Raw genomic sequence first — 14,334 nt, forward strand, 5'->3', positions numbered from 1 at the left:
TTACAAGTAAGAAACTGAGGTGCCGACCTCAGTCACAAAAGAAATCCATGAACCCAACCCTCCCGTGACAGTCTGTTGTCTTAATTACTGGGCCATTTCCCCCCTTTTACTAGCAGTTATTAAATCTTGACGTTTCACCCACTTGCAGTGTGATGTTTTCCTGAGCAAATATTCTGATTTCCTTCAAACTTGGCTGTGGCACCTCACTCCTCTCTTACATTATTCCCACTGATGAAAAATTACTCACCTGCATCATCCTATTGATTTCACTCTGATTACTCCCACGAGTAGCTGCTCACCCCAGTGGCTGCAAGGAGTTAACAGTCTGGCCCACAGGAAGCAAAGTGAGAACTTCAGAAGCATAAATCATTACTGAAGAGACTTCTAACATCCAAGGCAGCACTGGGAGGCAATGAAGACCCTTGGCAAGGCACTGTTGCAAAAAATCTAATTGCTTTTGGGTAGGAGTTTAGTACATATGGGAAATCAGGTATTAGATTACCTATGGGACCAAGTGAAAGGCCCAGGGACAGTCTTCATCCAGAGAAGCCTTATTATAAATGAAACATGTAAAAGTAGCTTTGCTGAGCACTCAAACGTCATTTACAAGGAAGCTGTTTACCTGATGTTTGACTAAAGTGGGAGGAGGTCTGGTTTGAGAGAATAAGTCACTATGGACACTTGGCCAATGAGGACATGAGATTAGGCAGCCTGAACAGTGAGAGAGAATTTTGCCAAAGAGGAAATAGAAATGCAGCCCTCCTTATATAGCTAGATTGGAGCAACTGCAGCCTGCATTCCTCTGGGAAACATGCCGTTCTTTCATGGCTACTTGCAGAGCAACATAAGCAACCTGACTTCAATGGAGCCAGGATCTTAAGTTAAAGATAATGTAGCAGGAGGTCGTGTTCTAACTTGAAAGTTTCACTCATTGTTTGGAGCAGTGAGGAGTGGGGAGAGACTCCTGTATCTGTTATCCCCTTTAGCCTGGGGGGAGGGGGTCAGCATTGTACCTCCTGGAGGGGGTACAGTGAAAATCTATTCAGTTGTCTTCTCAGTCAAACAAAAATGCTTTCTCAGAACCAAGGATAGAAGTAAAATCACTTAGGGCACATCTACACTAGCCCCCTAGTTCGAACTAGGGAGACTAATGAGGGTGACCGAAATTGCTAATGAAGTGCAGGATTTAAATATCCCGCACTTGATTAGCATATTCCTGTCCGGTCGCCATTTTGGAAACTGACTAGCCTGAAGTAACTGCCCGCGTCTACACGCAGCAGAGACGCATAATCCGAGATAAACCCCTTAGTTTAAATTAACAGTTAATGGAATGAGGTTTAACTGTTAATTCAAACTAAAGGGTTTATCTGGGAATCGAGCTTCTCTGCCGCGTGTAGACGTGGGCAGTTACTTCAGGCTAGTCAGTTTCCAAAATGGCAACCGACCGGGAATATGCTAATCAAACGTGGGATATTTAAATCCCGTGCTTCATTAGCAATTTCAGTTGCCTTCATTAGCCTCCCTACTTCGAACTAGGGGGCTAGTGTAGAGGTACCCTTAGTGAACAAACAGTTAGTAATTGCCTTTACTAGGAAAAGCTCATTTATTCATGCAAATTCTAGTGCCTCTGCTTATTGTGGAAATATATATATTCTGAGTCTGTATGCTATATTAAACATATCCCATAACACTGAGTGCTGATGACATAAAGGCATATGGAGCGGGGTGTACAGTGGGTTGGGGAATCCTCTTCTTGGTTCTTATGTTGAAAAAGCCTTTGATTTCAGGGTAGTGAGTGGCAGAGGCTAAAGGAAATGTGCTGTTCAGCAGTAAAAGACCTCTCTGGTAGGAATGAATTATTGATATCTGTAGAGAAAGTGAATGCCATGTGAGACAGAGAAATCCTCCCTTCCGCTTTGTGTCTGAATGTTAACCAGGGGATCCAGAGACCCAATCTGAAACCAATGTTGCTTGTAACCATATTTGCAAATGCTTTCAGGCCCTGTTATGAGCCATGGGAATAGATTAGGGTCTAATTTGAGATAGAGCATCCATTAGTGTTCAGCTTTGCAGAGCCACTGATCCAGTAGGGACCCATCCCTGGCAATGGAAAGTTACATTAACTAAGCAATTCATTCTGAAAACATGGCCCCAGGGTTTTTTATATAAATCACAGCTTCTGTGATTTAAAAGCAAAGCTGTTTCATCAGAGGAAATGGTCCCTGATCTGGTGACTTTGTGGTGATCCGCTAGCATATTAATGGTCACAAAGCCAGTTTAAATGGCTACTCAAGAACTATCCCAACATGGGGAAATTTCAAGATGGCATAGGAGTGGTGCAGCTCCCCCCCCATATTGCTCATTTTACCCCTGGAAGAACTGTGTACCTTCTATACTCAGTCAATTCCTAGCTGCTGTAACAGATGTGCAACCTGAAGCAGACCTTATGCTACTGTAAGTTGCACATTGGGACCAACCCAGTATCTAGTGGCCCCAGAATTGGGATGGGTGATAAAGATGCCTAAAAACTAGGGCTGTCAAGCAATTAAAAAATGTAATCATGACTAATCGCACACTCTACACTCTGGCAGCATTTCAAAGGGGCAGCAATGAGGAATCCTGGGATCAGCTGGAGTCCCCAGCTAACCCCAGGCTCTGTGCAGTGCTGCCCTTTTGAAGTGCCACCCTAGTGCCTCAAAGGGGCAGCGCATTAGGAGCCGGGAATCAGCTGGAGTGCCCAGGTGATCCCAGCTCCGCGTTGTGCTGCCCTTTTGAAGTGCTGGACTGGCACTTCAAAGGGGCAGTGCGATGCGGAGCCGGGATCACCTGGGCACTCCAGCTGATCCTCAGCTCCTAATGTGCTGCCCCTTTGAAGCTCCAGACCAGTGCTTCAAAGGGGCAGCGTAACACAGAGCTGGGGATCAGCTGGAGTGCCTGGCTCCAAGTTGTGCTGCCCCTTTGAAGAGTTGGACTGGTGCTTCATAGGGGCTGTGCTGCATGGAGCCTGGGGTCAGCTGGGGACTCCAGCTGATCCCAGGCTCCTAATGTGCTGCCCCTTTGAAGTGCCTGAGCGGCGCTTCAAAGGGGCAGCACAGCATTAACGCCTGCGATTAACGTGTTAAAAAAATAAATGTATTAATTCTTCCCTGTGTTAATCGCAGGTGTTAACGCACATCAATTGACAGCCCTACTTAAAACCATCTTCATATTTCTTTCCAAATCTGTGTCAATTGCTGCCACACTAGTTCTAAATGTCGGATCAAATCTGTTGTTTAAAAGTGCTACCCCCACAAAATTTTCTGTCACTCCCACACTTCAGCGGTGCTCACCTGTACTAAGTTCATGGGGCTCTAGATGGTTAACCCTGTTAATATAAATACCCACCCTTTCCCAAGTCCCAGAGCTCAGGGCTTAATTTCCTGCAGGTTTGCAGGACTTTTACCACTGAAAGAGCCTTACACAGTAATATCCTGACTCTTTATTTCTTAACAACTACCAAGCAAACAGAATACACATGCTAAGCCCACAGTGCCAGTCTCACCAATCCTGGAGAAGGCAGGAGACCTTCCTCTGTCGGCCAAGCAAAGACAGGCTCATCTGGATTCTGATTGCTGTACGTCATGGTCGTACAGAGGATTCTTGGCAGCTCTGATCTTAGCCTGTGTTTGGAGGTGAGTTCTTCCAGGTCTTTCCTTTTGTTATTCTTTCTGTTCCTTCTTTTCCTTTCTTCCTATCCGCTGGTCTCCTTCGTGGACCCCAGTTAATATAGTGAAACTTTGAGTTCTGCTTAACTACACCTTAACCCAGGGCTGCGCAACATTGGAAGCCCCCGAGGCCACAATGATACTCGCAGCACATACCAACGGCCCCAACTTAAGTGTGGTTGCATATATATGCAAATATATGCAAAGAGTTTCTTTCACACTGAAGGGCATGAATGTAAAGCACTTCCCACAATGCCCTGGTACTTCTGGTACCTCCTCCCTGGGGGCTAGAAACATGCTACCCTGTACCCGTCTGTTCCAGCCAGCCCTTCCACTTGTGTCTTTCAATGCTCACCCTGCCTGGGAGATGCCTCGCTGTTGTGGAGCGTGTTCCCAGTGAAGGATATGTTCAAAGGATCCTACCCACGGGCCATGTGTTGAGTGCTGAGTAAACCCAAAATGTACCGTGGACCACAAATGGGTTTGTGGAATGCATGCGGCACGCGGGCTGCGTGTTGAATAGCCCTGCCTTAACCAATTATTTTACTAAAATTTTACTAACCAATCCTAACATACTGTAACAGAATTACCTAACCAATCATACTCACTACCTTAATTTTGGTACACCTAAGAAAATTAATTATACAGCAATTAAAAACCAAGCAGAGATCATACCGACAAACAATAGGAAAGTGAGCACCATAATCAGAATGAGGATTTCAAAACCCCAACTACTGATAAGGAGTTTCATGCCAGATGAAATGCTATCATCACACTAAGTTTTCTTTAACCATCTTGAGATCTGATTCTTTATCTGGTGATAGTGGGCGCCATTAGAACAGGGTCTCTTCTTAGCAGCCTGGTATTATACTATTTTAATACAATTTAGATGGAATGTGAGTGTGTCACTTCCTGCTTTACAGCTAATGGCTGTTGCTCTTTCAATCTGGCTGCAGATGAAGGCCTTAGGCTAAGTCTAGGCCTTCCAAAATGGCTAGAGGACTTCCAAGATGGCTACCAAAAAAGGCCTTATCTTTACAAAAGACCTTGAGGGCAAACTGCAATGCTTCTGTTTTCTCTTAAAATTGACATGTTGCTGACAAATGGCATATTCTGCATGTATGTGAAATGCAAGGGCTAGGAACAGTTAGAAATCTCTTGGAAAATCAAATATTTCAACAAACATACCAGGCCCCTATGCAGGAATTTCTGTGTGGAGAGGTGAGCTGTGGGAGGGGCTGGTGACAGCCCTGCCCCCATGGCTCAGCTCCGCCCCCATGGCTCAGCCCCGCCCGTGGCCTTGCTTCTGGGGGAGGAAGTGAGGAATCAGCCCCAGCCGGAGGAAAGCAGGGGCAGTGCGCTACCAGCCTCTATCCCCTGTGCTGGCTGGAGCATGGGGGAGGAAGTCTGGCAGCGTGCAGCTTCTATCTTTCCCTGGCCAGCTGGAGCACGGGGGAAGGAGGCTGGGGCAGACCATGAAGGACTGTGGGGGGTGATGTGGATTTGCACTTTTTGCACCCCTCTTGTGTACAGGCCTGTATAGAGCCTGCACCTTTAGAATGACACTGCTCTGTAGACTTGTTGAAGTGACCACGGGGTCTCAGTGCTACAGTGAAATGTTGGCAAGTAGGAGTCAAATGGGATCCAGTCTGGACAGTTGCGCCACCTGTGTATGACTTCAGGCAATTTCTTTCTTGTGCCTCAATCCCTAGCTATACTTGAGTTTCAGTAACTACTGGCCAGCAATCAGTGAGGCCACATTGGTGCAAATTGAAAGAATAGGCAAGAAAAGCCAGTTTACACCAGATACCCAGCCTGAAACTAGGATTGGCTAGGCTGGAGAAATTGTGACTTTCCTTATCTATGTGTGAGGTTTACATCTGAGCAGGGGTGCTGGCTACCTACCAGCTACGGAATGAGGGTTAATTTTAAATACAGGCAGTCCCCGGGTTACATGGATCCGACTTACATTGGATCCCTACTTACAAACGGGGTGAGGCAACCCTGCACTAGCTTTTTCCCCCCAGCAGACCAGGGAGACGCGAAGCTAGCGCTCCCCCCCCCCCAGCAGACCAGGGAGACGCGAAGCTAGCACCCCTCCCCCCCCCCCAGCAGACCAGGGAGATGCGGAGCAGCTTTTCTCAGTAGACACCTCAGCTTGAGAATAAAGGACTGAGGGAAGTGAGGTGTGGGAAAATAAAACTGAGCTCTGTAGAGTTTCCTCTACAATATGTACCAGTTCCGACTTACATACAAATTCAACTTAAGAACAAACCTACAGTCCCTATCTTGTACGTAACCCGGGGACTGCCTGTATAGCCCAAACCACAGACTAGTCCTTGGTGCAAAACTGAGTAGAAAGCAAGGGCTCTTTGGAAAATCAGATTCTGCAGCTGAAGTATTTTTGATAAGTGTCTCTTTTTAAAATGTGCTTTCCTCAGATATTTCTCCTAAAAGACACATAAGGGGCAGAAAACACGTTTCTCGATTCAAGCTGTTTCTGTCTACTCTATTAACTTTCCTCAGTGTACCACACTTACCAGTGTCACTGAACATATTTTTTCATTTATACGATTAAAAATGCTCTATATTGCTCCTGAATATATGACTGGTTGTTATTGAAGAAGTTGTCCTAAAAACACCGGAGAAGAGGATGGGTTGAGCAATATTCTCATGCATCTATGGAATGAATTATTTTATGTGCACAAATATGGAAGTGATGTGTGGTGGAGATGGGGCCGAGGGGGCTCAGATCGGGGCAGAGGGTTTGAGTGTGTGTGTTGGGGAGCAGGTGAGTGCTCCAGTGGGGGTGGGGAGGAGCCAGGGATGAGTAGTTCAGGTTGTAGGAGGGGACTTCAGGACTGGGGCAAAGGATTGAGATGCAGGGTGGGGTGGAGTGGGGGGTTTGAAAGCATTTCTCCATCTCTCCCCCAACTATGGCAGTTCCCTGCCTGTTCCTGCTGCAGCCCTGAGCCATGGCTTAGAAGGAACTTCAGGTTGAGGGCTACCCAAATCAAAGTTCTGAACATCACATAACACACAGTAAACTTGTGGAACTTCTTGCCAGAGAATGTTGTGAAGGCCAAGACTAGAACAGGGTTCAAAAAAGAACTAGAAATGTTCATGAATGACAGGCCCATCAATGACTATTAGCTAGGATGAGCAGGAATGTTGTCTCTAGTCTCTGTTTCCCAGAATCTGGGAATAAGGTCACGGGATGGATCACTTCATGATTACCTGTTCTGTTCATTCCCTCTGTGGCACCTAGCATTGATCATTGTTAGAAGACTTTGATCTGTTTCAGTATGGCCATTCTTATGTTCTTATCTGTGTTACAGATTGGTTGGCCTTTTTATGGGAGTTTGGTCCTGATCCACCTATGATAGGCTAACCTTCCTGATTGATCCTGATCAGCTAGAGATCAAAAGGCCCTATTTAATTATTAGAACCACCTGGGAAGGGGTCTTGGGATAGCTAGAAAGAGTTGCGAGCATAACAAGGTAATTTGCTACAGATGCTTGTTTAGCTCTTCTGATAGGCCCTTGAGATGGGTAACTTCCAGACAAATAGCCTGGAAGAGGACTGAAGCCAGCTTGCTTGCTTACTTCCATGACTGGCCCTGAAAGAAGGGAGAACCCATGTAGGGGAAAAGCCCTGAGAATCTGTGCTCTGTAGGAGAGTGGGAAGGAACTGACGGCTGAGTCCAGAAAGTGTTGAAAACCCTTTTGTTTGTTGCATTTGGCACTATTGTCTGTCTGCTCTCCTATTCATTAGGGTCTCCCTTGTGGGGAAAACTGAGATAGGGTGAGCTATGACATAGTGGGCCATGATGGGGGATGCTGCAGAGACTAACCTACCACAAGTTGGTGGTGAACGTGAGCACAGATCTAGCCCCTGCAGAAAGAAGCTAACTGGGATGGTTTCATTGTCACACTTCAGTAGCACTTGATTTACATTGTTTAGCAGTCAATAGTGTAACTAAGTTGCTAGCTTTAGTTCATTATAATTTAAGGGAAAAGTGGAGGGTTTTTTAAAAGAAACCATAAACTGCTAGTACTCAGCTTCCTCAGCTTCCATCCTTCCTTTTTTTTCTTTTTCACACTTCCTAAGTGGGAGGTAGAAACAAGAACAAAAACCAATGTTAATATCAGACCTTGTTGTTTATCACCTTTTTTATTTAAAATCTGATTTATTCTAATTTTATCTTTTCCTTTTACTGATGCGTGTTCTAACACAGTGGTTCTCCAACTTTTTTTCATTTGTAGATCCCTAAAAAATTTCAAATGGCAATATGGACCCTTTGGGGAACCTATTTTATGTCTATATAGTTGAATTCTGTTCAGTCAGTATTCAGTCTGTCTTTCATGGACCTTTTAGATTATCCGTGATCCCCTGTGGATTCAATTACTGTCACTTTGGCCATCTAAGCCCCTGACTTATGTGCACAGTTGTGTACTTAAAAGACTAAGCACTGTAAGACTCTACATATAATGATGCAAGTGCAAAAAGGAATCAGTGAAGGATGATCTGTAAACCTGCCTCGTAGGGCTGGCTTCTGCCCTTACTGCAATATCATTATCCTTAGTGGGGGGTAAATAGAGTATAAATTAGGATAATTTGACCCTTAAAGTCTAGTCTTAGAATGTACTAATCTCATAACTAAATCTGTCTCCAGTGATAGCTGTAGATCAATTTGGAACTGATGCAGGGGAAATCCCGGAGTGGTGTAATGCTAGTTTAGCAGGTCACCAGCCCACAGAATGGAGGCTGGACAGAATAGTGTGGTGCTCCCACTACCCTGGCTAGTGAAAAGGACCTTGGGGACCTCAGCAGCAAGGTGCACATTTGAGTAGCCCTGAAGTGCTTACCTAAGCAGCTCTTGGCCAGCAGCATCTGAAGCAGGCTTCCCTGCCTAATAACTGCCCCTGATTGTCTGTTCTATGTTGCTGTCTGTGCTGGGGGAAAGGAGGCTTCATGTGCTGCCCCCTCCCCTAGAAAAATCTCTCAACTCCTATTGGCCAGTTTCCGGTCAATAGGAGAAGAGAGATTTTGCTGAGGGTGAGGGCAGCACATGAAGCCCCCCTTCCACCCTCACACCGCAGTGCAGAGAGCCACAGGACGCAGCTAGCCACTTTGAGCAGCTCTGCTCCATGCCAAAAGGGCAGGCAGACCGGATCAAAAGGCTTAGCAGTCCAGATCTGGCCTGTGGGCTGTATCTCACCCAACTCTGATCTAAAGGCATTTGTATAAAGATTTTGCAGTAATAAATGCAGCACTCGTGTCTAATTGAGGAACTATATACCCAAGCATTGATAGGACAGCAATAGTATGATGGATAGTGACCGCACAATGTAGATGCTGCCTCATAGTAAATAACAAGCCTCCTCTGACTTAATCACCCAACAGCTGTGAATTAATTGGCACTATCACATTGTTGGAAGAACATTGCTGTGATTACACAATGGATATTCTACCCTCCCCTTAAAATAGTTCCTAGGAGTCTCCAGATATTCTGTTCTTCCTGTCACAGTAACATTCTGGTTTCTTTTATTACTTATGTATTAAAAAATTAGCTTTGCAAGTATTTCCACAGCTAAAACCGATAGCGTTATGTGTAATTCTTGTAGCACACTGGGCACTTACCATCTCCAGAGCCACCTGAGTAAAGCATACACCAAGCCCCAAAAAATGCATGCAGCAATAACAGCACCTAAAATATACTTTCCAGCTGGAGTGGGAAAAGAGAGGGGAAAAAGGAAATGCTTAGTTGCAGATTGGCTTTTCCACGCACCAGTAAATACATCCCCCCAAAACTGTGTAGTGTATGACAATAAATTGCTGGTGCTTGTTCTTTTTAAAGCACTTTTGCCTGTATATCATCTGCTTCCTTTCCAGGCCTAGCCAAATGTTTCTCTTTCAAGCCAGGAGGAATGGGAAACATGTGAACAACTTTGCACTGAGATAGACAATAGTAATAATAACATAATATAAATCATTAGTGTTCATATTACAATGCTACCTAAAGGCCCTAATCAAAACTAGGCCCCATTGTGCTAAGCTCTATGCACAGTAACAGACGTCCAGCCCCTGAAGAGTCTACAGTCTAAACAGACAAGACAATGGGTGGGAGAAGGGAGCATTATTCCTAATTCATAGCTGGGGAATTGGGACACACAGAGAGCAAGTGACTTGCCCAAGGGGGAGTCCATGACAAAGCTGGAGTATGGATTCTGACACCCTTAGTCCCAATTTAGTGCCTTCTCTTAGGTACAGGTCTTGTGGTCATCTCAAAATACTTTCAAAGCTATCAGCTAGGTAAGGGTAGTGGGGACTGGACTCGATGACCTCTCGAGGTCCCTTCCAGTCCTAGTATTCTATGATATACCTTTGGCCGTAGCTCTCAGACACAACCTTGGTGACAAGAACTTGTGTGAGTGGCAGGTGGACTTGCAGAACATGGTTTAATATTTGAAGTGATGGCATTTCTAACAGAGCAGCACCTACATAACACTATCCACCCTGCAAGGCCAACGAAGGGTGAGAGCTCAGTCCTGGCTTGGGACCTGAATACATTTGTAGTTGAGTGCCTCAGTTTCCTTTTGCCTGTTGCTTCATCTCCTCGACGAGTAGGCTGAATCTTCCAGGATCATTGGCATTTCTATATCCCATAGTGGTAACCCTCTGGTCTGGAAAGAAAATCCCTTCTTTCAGCTTTCTGAATAGGCCTGTGTTTTTAAAGAGGTCTGGTTTAGGTACTTTCCCTGACTGTCCTTGACTGATGGTGGTAAAAGGTCCTTGGTGATCCCCAGGGCTTGCAATACCACAGAAAAGCAGCCCTTTCTGTTGGTGTGGAAAAATGGTAGGTATGGTGCCAAAACGGACAAGCGTGTCATCTGTTGCTCTGCTGTACTTCAGGAACCTTATTACTGCAAAACCATCTACTGTGTCCTGCACATTGCCCGGGGAGTCATAGTCCTTTGTAGCAGAACATGATACTTGCATCACAGCACCCTCCATGGTAGATTTCCCAACTCCAAATTGGTACTGATAAGTCAGGAAACCATCTGGCACTGCAAGCTTCCACACAGCAAAAACTTCTCTCTTCTTCGCTGTCAGTGCAGCTGTCATTTTGGAGTTGCTGAGCTGGAGGGCAGGGGGAAAGCTCTGCACGCACATCTCGGAATGTGGCTTTGCACATCCAAAAGTTCTTCCGCTATTACTTGTCATACCATAGCTGCATAATTGTGTGATCCCACTAGTTACGACTTCTTTCTCAGGCCCAGAACTGGTGATCTGTGAATGCCAGCGACCAGCCTGAGTTGTTTCTTACGACTTCTTTCTCAGGCCCAGAACTGGTGATCTGTGAATGCTAGCGACCAGCCTGTGATGTTTCTATGTCCCACAGCAAGTTAACCTCCAAGGTACTGTCATGTTCCCAGCAACAACTCTGACAGCTCTGCAAATAGCCAAGGATGAGGTGTGCCACATGCACAATGCTCATTACAATAGTGAGCTTTGCCAGATCCATGGATCTCACATGGATAGTGGATGCAAGGGTTTGGGGGGGGTTTGGAAGAGGCATGAAACTTTATGGAGGTATGTCTACACTTGCACCCTCTTTCGAGAGAGGGATGCAAATGAAGACATTCAAAATTGTAAATGAAGCTGGGATTTAAATATGCTGTGCTTCATTTGCATAATCACTGACTGGCGCTATTTCAAAATAGTACTATTTTGAAATAAAACAGCTGTTTAGACGCGTTATTTTGAAAGAAAGCCCTTCTTTCAAAATAACCCTTATTCCTTATAAAATGAGGTTTAACAATTATTTTGAGAGAAGGATTTTCTTTCGAAATAATGCGTCTAAACAGCATTTTTTTTCGAAATAGTGCTATTTTGAAATAGCGCCGGTCCGTGATTATGCAAATGAAGCATGGGATATTTAAATCTTGGCTTCATTTACAATTTCGAATGTCTTCATTTGCATCCCTCTCCCGAAAGATGGTGCAAGTGTAGACATACCCTGGGATGCAGATAAAATTATAGTTGGAGAAAACTGTATCATGAGACACTGAACCCATATTCCCCTGTCACTCTTCTTTTCTCCTTTCCCTGCAGAGGCATTGCAAACCTTTCGCATAACACCTTGTGCTAGAAGGTGGCAAGCTACCCATGATGCATTGCAGCCTGCAGCAATGCAAGTAAGTAGTGATAACAAGGATGCACATGGCGGACAGAAACATAGTGTGGACATGCAAAACAGATTTAATTACTACAGCAGCTGTACTTTGATGTAACTTAATTTTGTAGTATAGACTCAGCCTTAGAATACCTGAGACTTCAAGCTATAAAACATAATAATACTTGGCACTTTATTTTTTACTTCTCAGCTTCAAAACACCGAACAAATACGCAGAGTGAACTCACCTTAATGGGGCACAAGAAACTAAGTGTTGCATAACCCTTGTTCTAGCTCTCTGAACAGGGGTGAATCCCACCTTACCTGATTAATCCTCACAACAACTCTGTTGGGTAGTTAGCAAGAAGTAGCTTGATCCAAACCTTATTGAAGAAGTTTAGGGAGCACTAATGACTTTACCTTGTTCAAAGAATTCATTCCTCTTTACTCTCTGGAGTGTGGGGAAACTCACGAAATGCATTCTATGTGTGGGCTGAAATTGACCTCCTGTGTGGGGGACAATACACAAAACTTAATAACTTCACTGAGTCGTGTTTTCCATCTGTCCCTTTTCATTACTGGACTCAAAAGTCAACATGATTAACTGTGTTCAGCCTCCCCCAGAGAAAAAGCTAATAGCATTGCAGAGAGCTATTAACTTGCTGGCTATGTTTGCAAGAAGAACTTGTTGAATCATAGGACTGGAGTTCATCTAGTCCAGTTCCCTTACACTTATGGGAGGGCTATGTATTATCTCAGTCACTTGTCTAACCTGTTTTTTGAAATCTCCAGTGACAAAGATTCCACAACCTTCCTAGGCAATTTATTTCAGTGGTTAAGCACCCTCTCAGTTAGGAAGTTTTTGTAATGCAAATGTCAGCAAAAATTAAAAGAACAGGAAGGAATCCTTCCTAGATCTCTTGATATACAATGGCAATGGCAAATGCGATAGATGCAGAAAGAGGCTTTTTGCTAAATCATCCAGGGTTGACCACAGTCAGAGGTAGGATACTGGATTTATTAGACCAATGTTCTGATCTTGTAGGGCAAATACTATTTAATCAGTTCTATTCCTATTATTTTCAGAGGCCGACAAGATCTGGGATCTGAACTCACCTTGGAACTTCTGGAAAGTGTGAAATTTGGATTCGGACTTTGTGATTACTCCTTCCACCCCAATCTGTATAATGGACTGAGGCAGGCTCAGCTCTATACTTTAGACATAGCTCTGTCCCTGCACTTAATGCCCTCATAAACTCGTGAATAATAAATGTCTTCTATTTTGCGCCTTCTTCCAATTGAATCGAAACCAATAATTATTTTTTAAAAACAACTAAATATTCTGGGATGATCAATTGCAAAGATATGCTATAAATAAACATGGAAAAGATTCAGATCTTGAGTGCTGAGGGAAATTGCTCTTTGATCTTGTGCCTCACAATGCTACTACTACATATGGAGTCTAATGTGTCTACATTTCTAGTCCTGCTGGATTATTATTTTCTGAAATTAAAATATTATTATTTAAAGGGTTCTTTCTTTCAGAAACCCAGACACTACCCTTCTGATTATTTTCTTACATGAAATAAACCTTTCACGGCTCTCGCCAACTCCAGCCACTGTTTGCCAAAAGAATGTGACATGACAGGCTGAAAGTGATGTACTGAGCTACACTACACAATGGACCGGGTGAGGCAGCTCCCAATTGGTAAAATAAAGCCATAACATCAAAACCCTAATAAAAGGAATGGCCCCTCTGACATGGTACACAGTAGGTATGTTTCACAGCTATCTAGATACTTACAGAATGGCTTTACTCTGTTACTAATCAGCCAAATCCAGCACAGAGAAATCTAAATGTTGATTTAGAGCTTATTGGAAAGAGAGAAGCCAACTGTAGATCATCTCCAGAACCTGACGGTCATGTGATCCAATAAAATTGACACATTGGTACCTAGGGAACAGTGGAACACTGCAGACTGTGACATCACTGTTTGATTTAACCTCTTAGCAACACTGGGGGATCAGATGCTGAACAAGTCTTCTTTTAGAGAGTCTTGGTGGGTGAGATAGTATCTCTTATTGAATCAACTTCTGTCGGTGAAAGTTACAAGCTTTTGAGCTTACTCAGACCTCTTCTTCAAGGCTGGGATGAACACAGTTACAATCACAGTACAAACAAATTGTTTTTTGTAGACCCCCCAACATAAGCCAATGCAGGACCATCAGTATTTTAGGCCAGGTGAAGGGGTAGATATGATTAATCAGTAGGAAAAAAAGGCAGGGAAATCTGGACTGTGGCCACATCCATTTCATTGATAAATCTATGGTCACAATCTGATGCATCATTTGTACTCTGATTTTAAATATTTTAAACCAGTAGATTAGCAAAGCATCATCTGACCAGAGACAATGGGCCATATTCTCTGCTCCATTAAGGCTACTGTGTCC

General features: G+C 44.2%; 1 long non-coding RNA gene across 1 annotated transcript; it reads right to left on the reverse strand.

Annotated features, from left to right (window-relative positions):
• Positions 1-7,691: 7,691 nt before the first annotated feature.
• On the reverse strand, positions 7,692-13,818 carry LOC112544440 (uncharacterized). The gene is made up of 4 exons (XR_003087767.2): positions 13,688-13,818; positions 12,304-12,390; positions 9,348-9,432; positions 7,692-7,809 (listed from the first exon to the last, which is right to left on the reverse strand). It is a non-coding gene; the product is annotated as an uncharacterized LOC112544440 (long non-coding RNA).
• Between the last annotated feature and the right edge of the window lie 516 nt (positions 13,819-14,334).

The sequence above is a fragment of the Pelodiscus sinensis genome, chromosome 4 (assembly GCF_049634645.1).
Source record: "Pelodiscus sinensis isolate JC-2024 chromosome 4, ASM4963464v1, whole genome shotgun sequence".
NCBI classification, from domain to species: Eukaryota; Metazoa; Chordata; order Testudines; family Trionychidae; genus Pelodiscus; species Pelodiscus sinensis.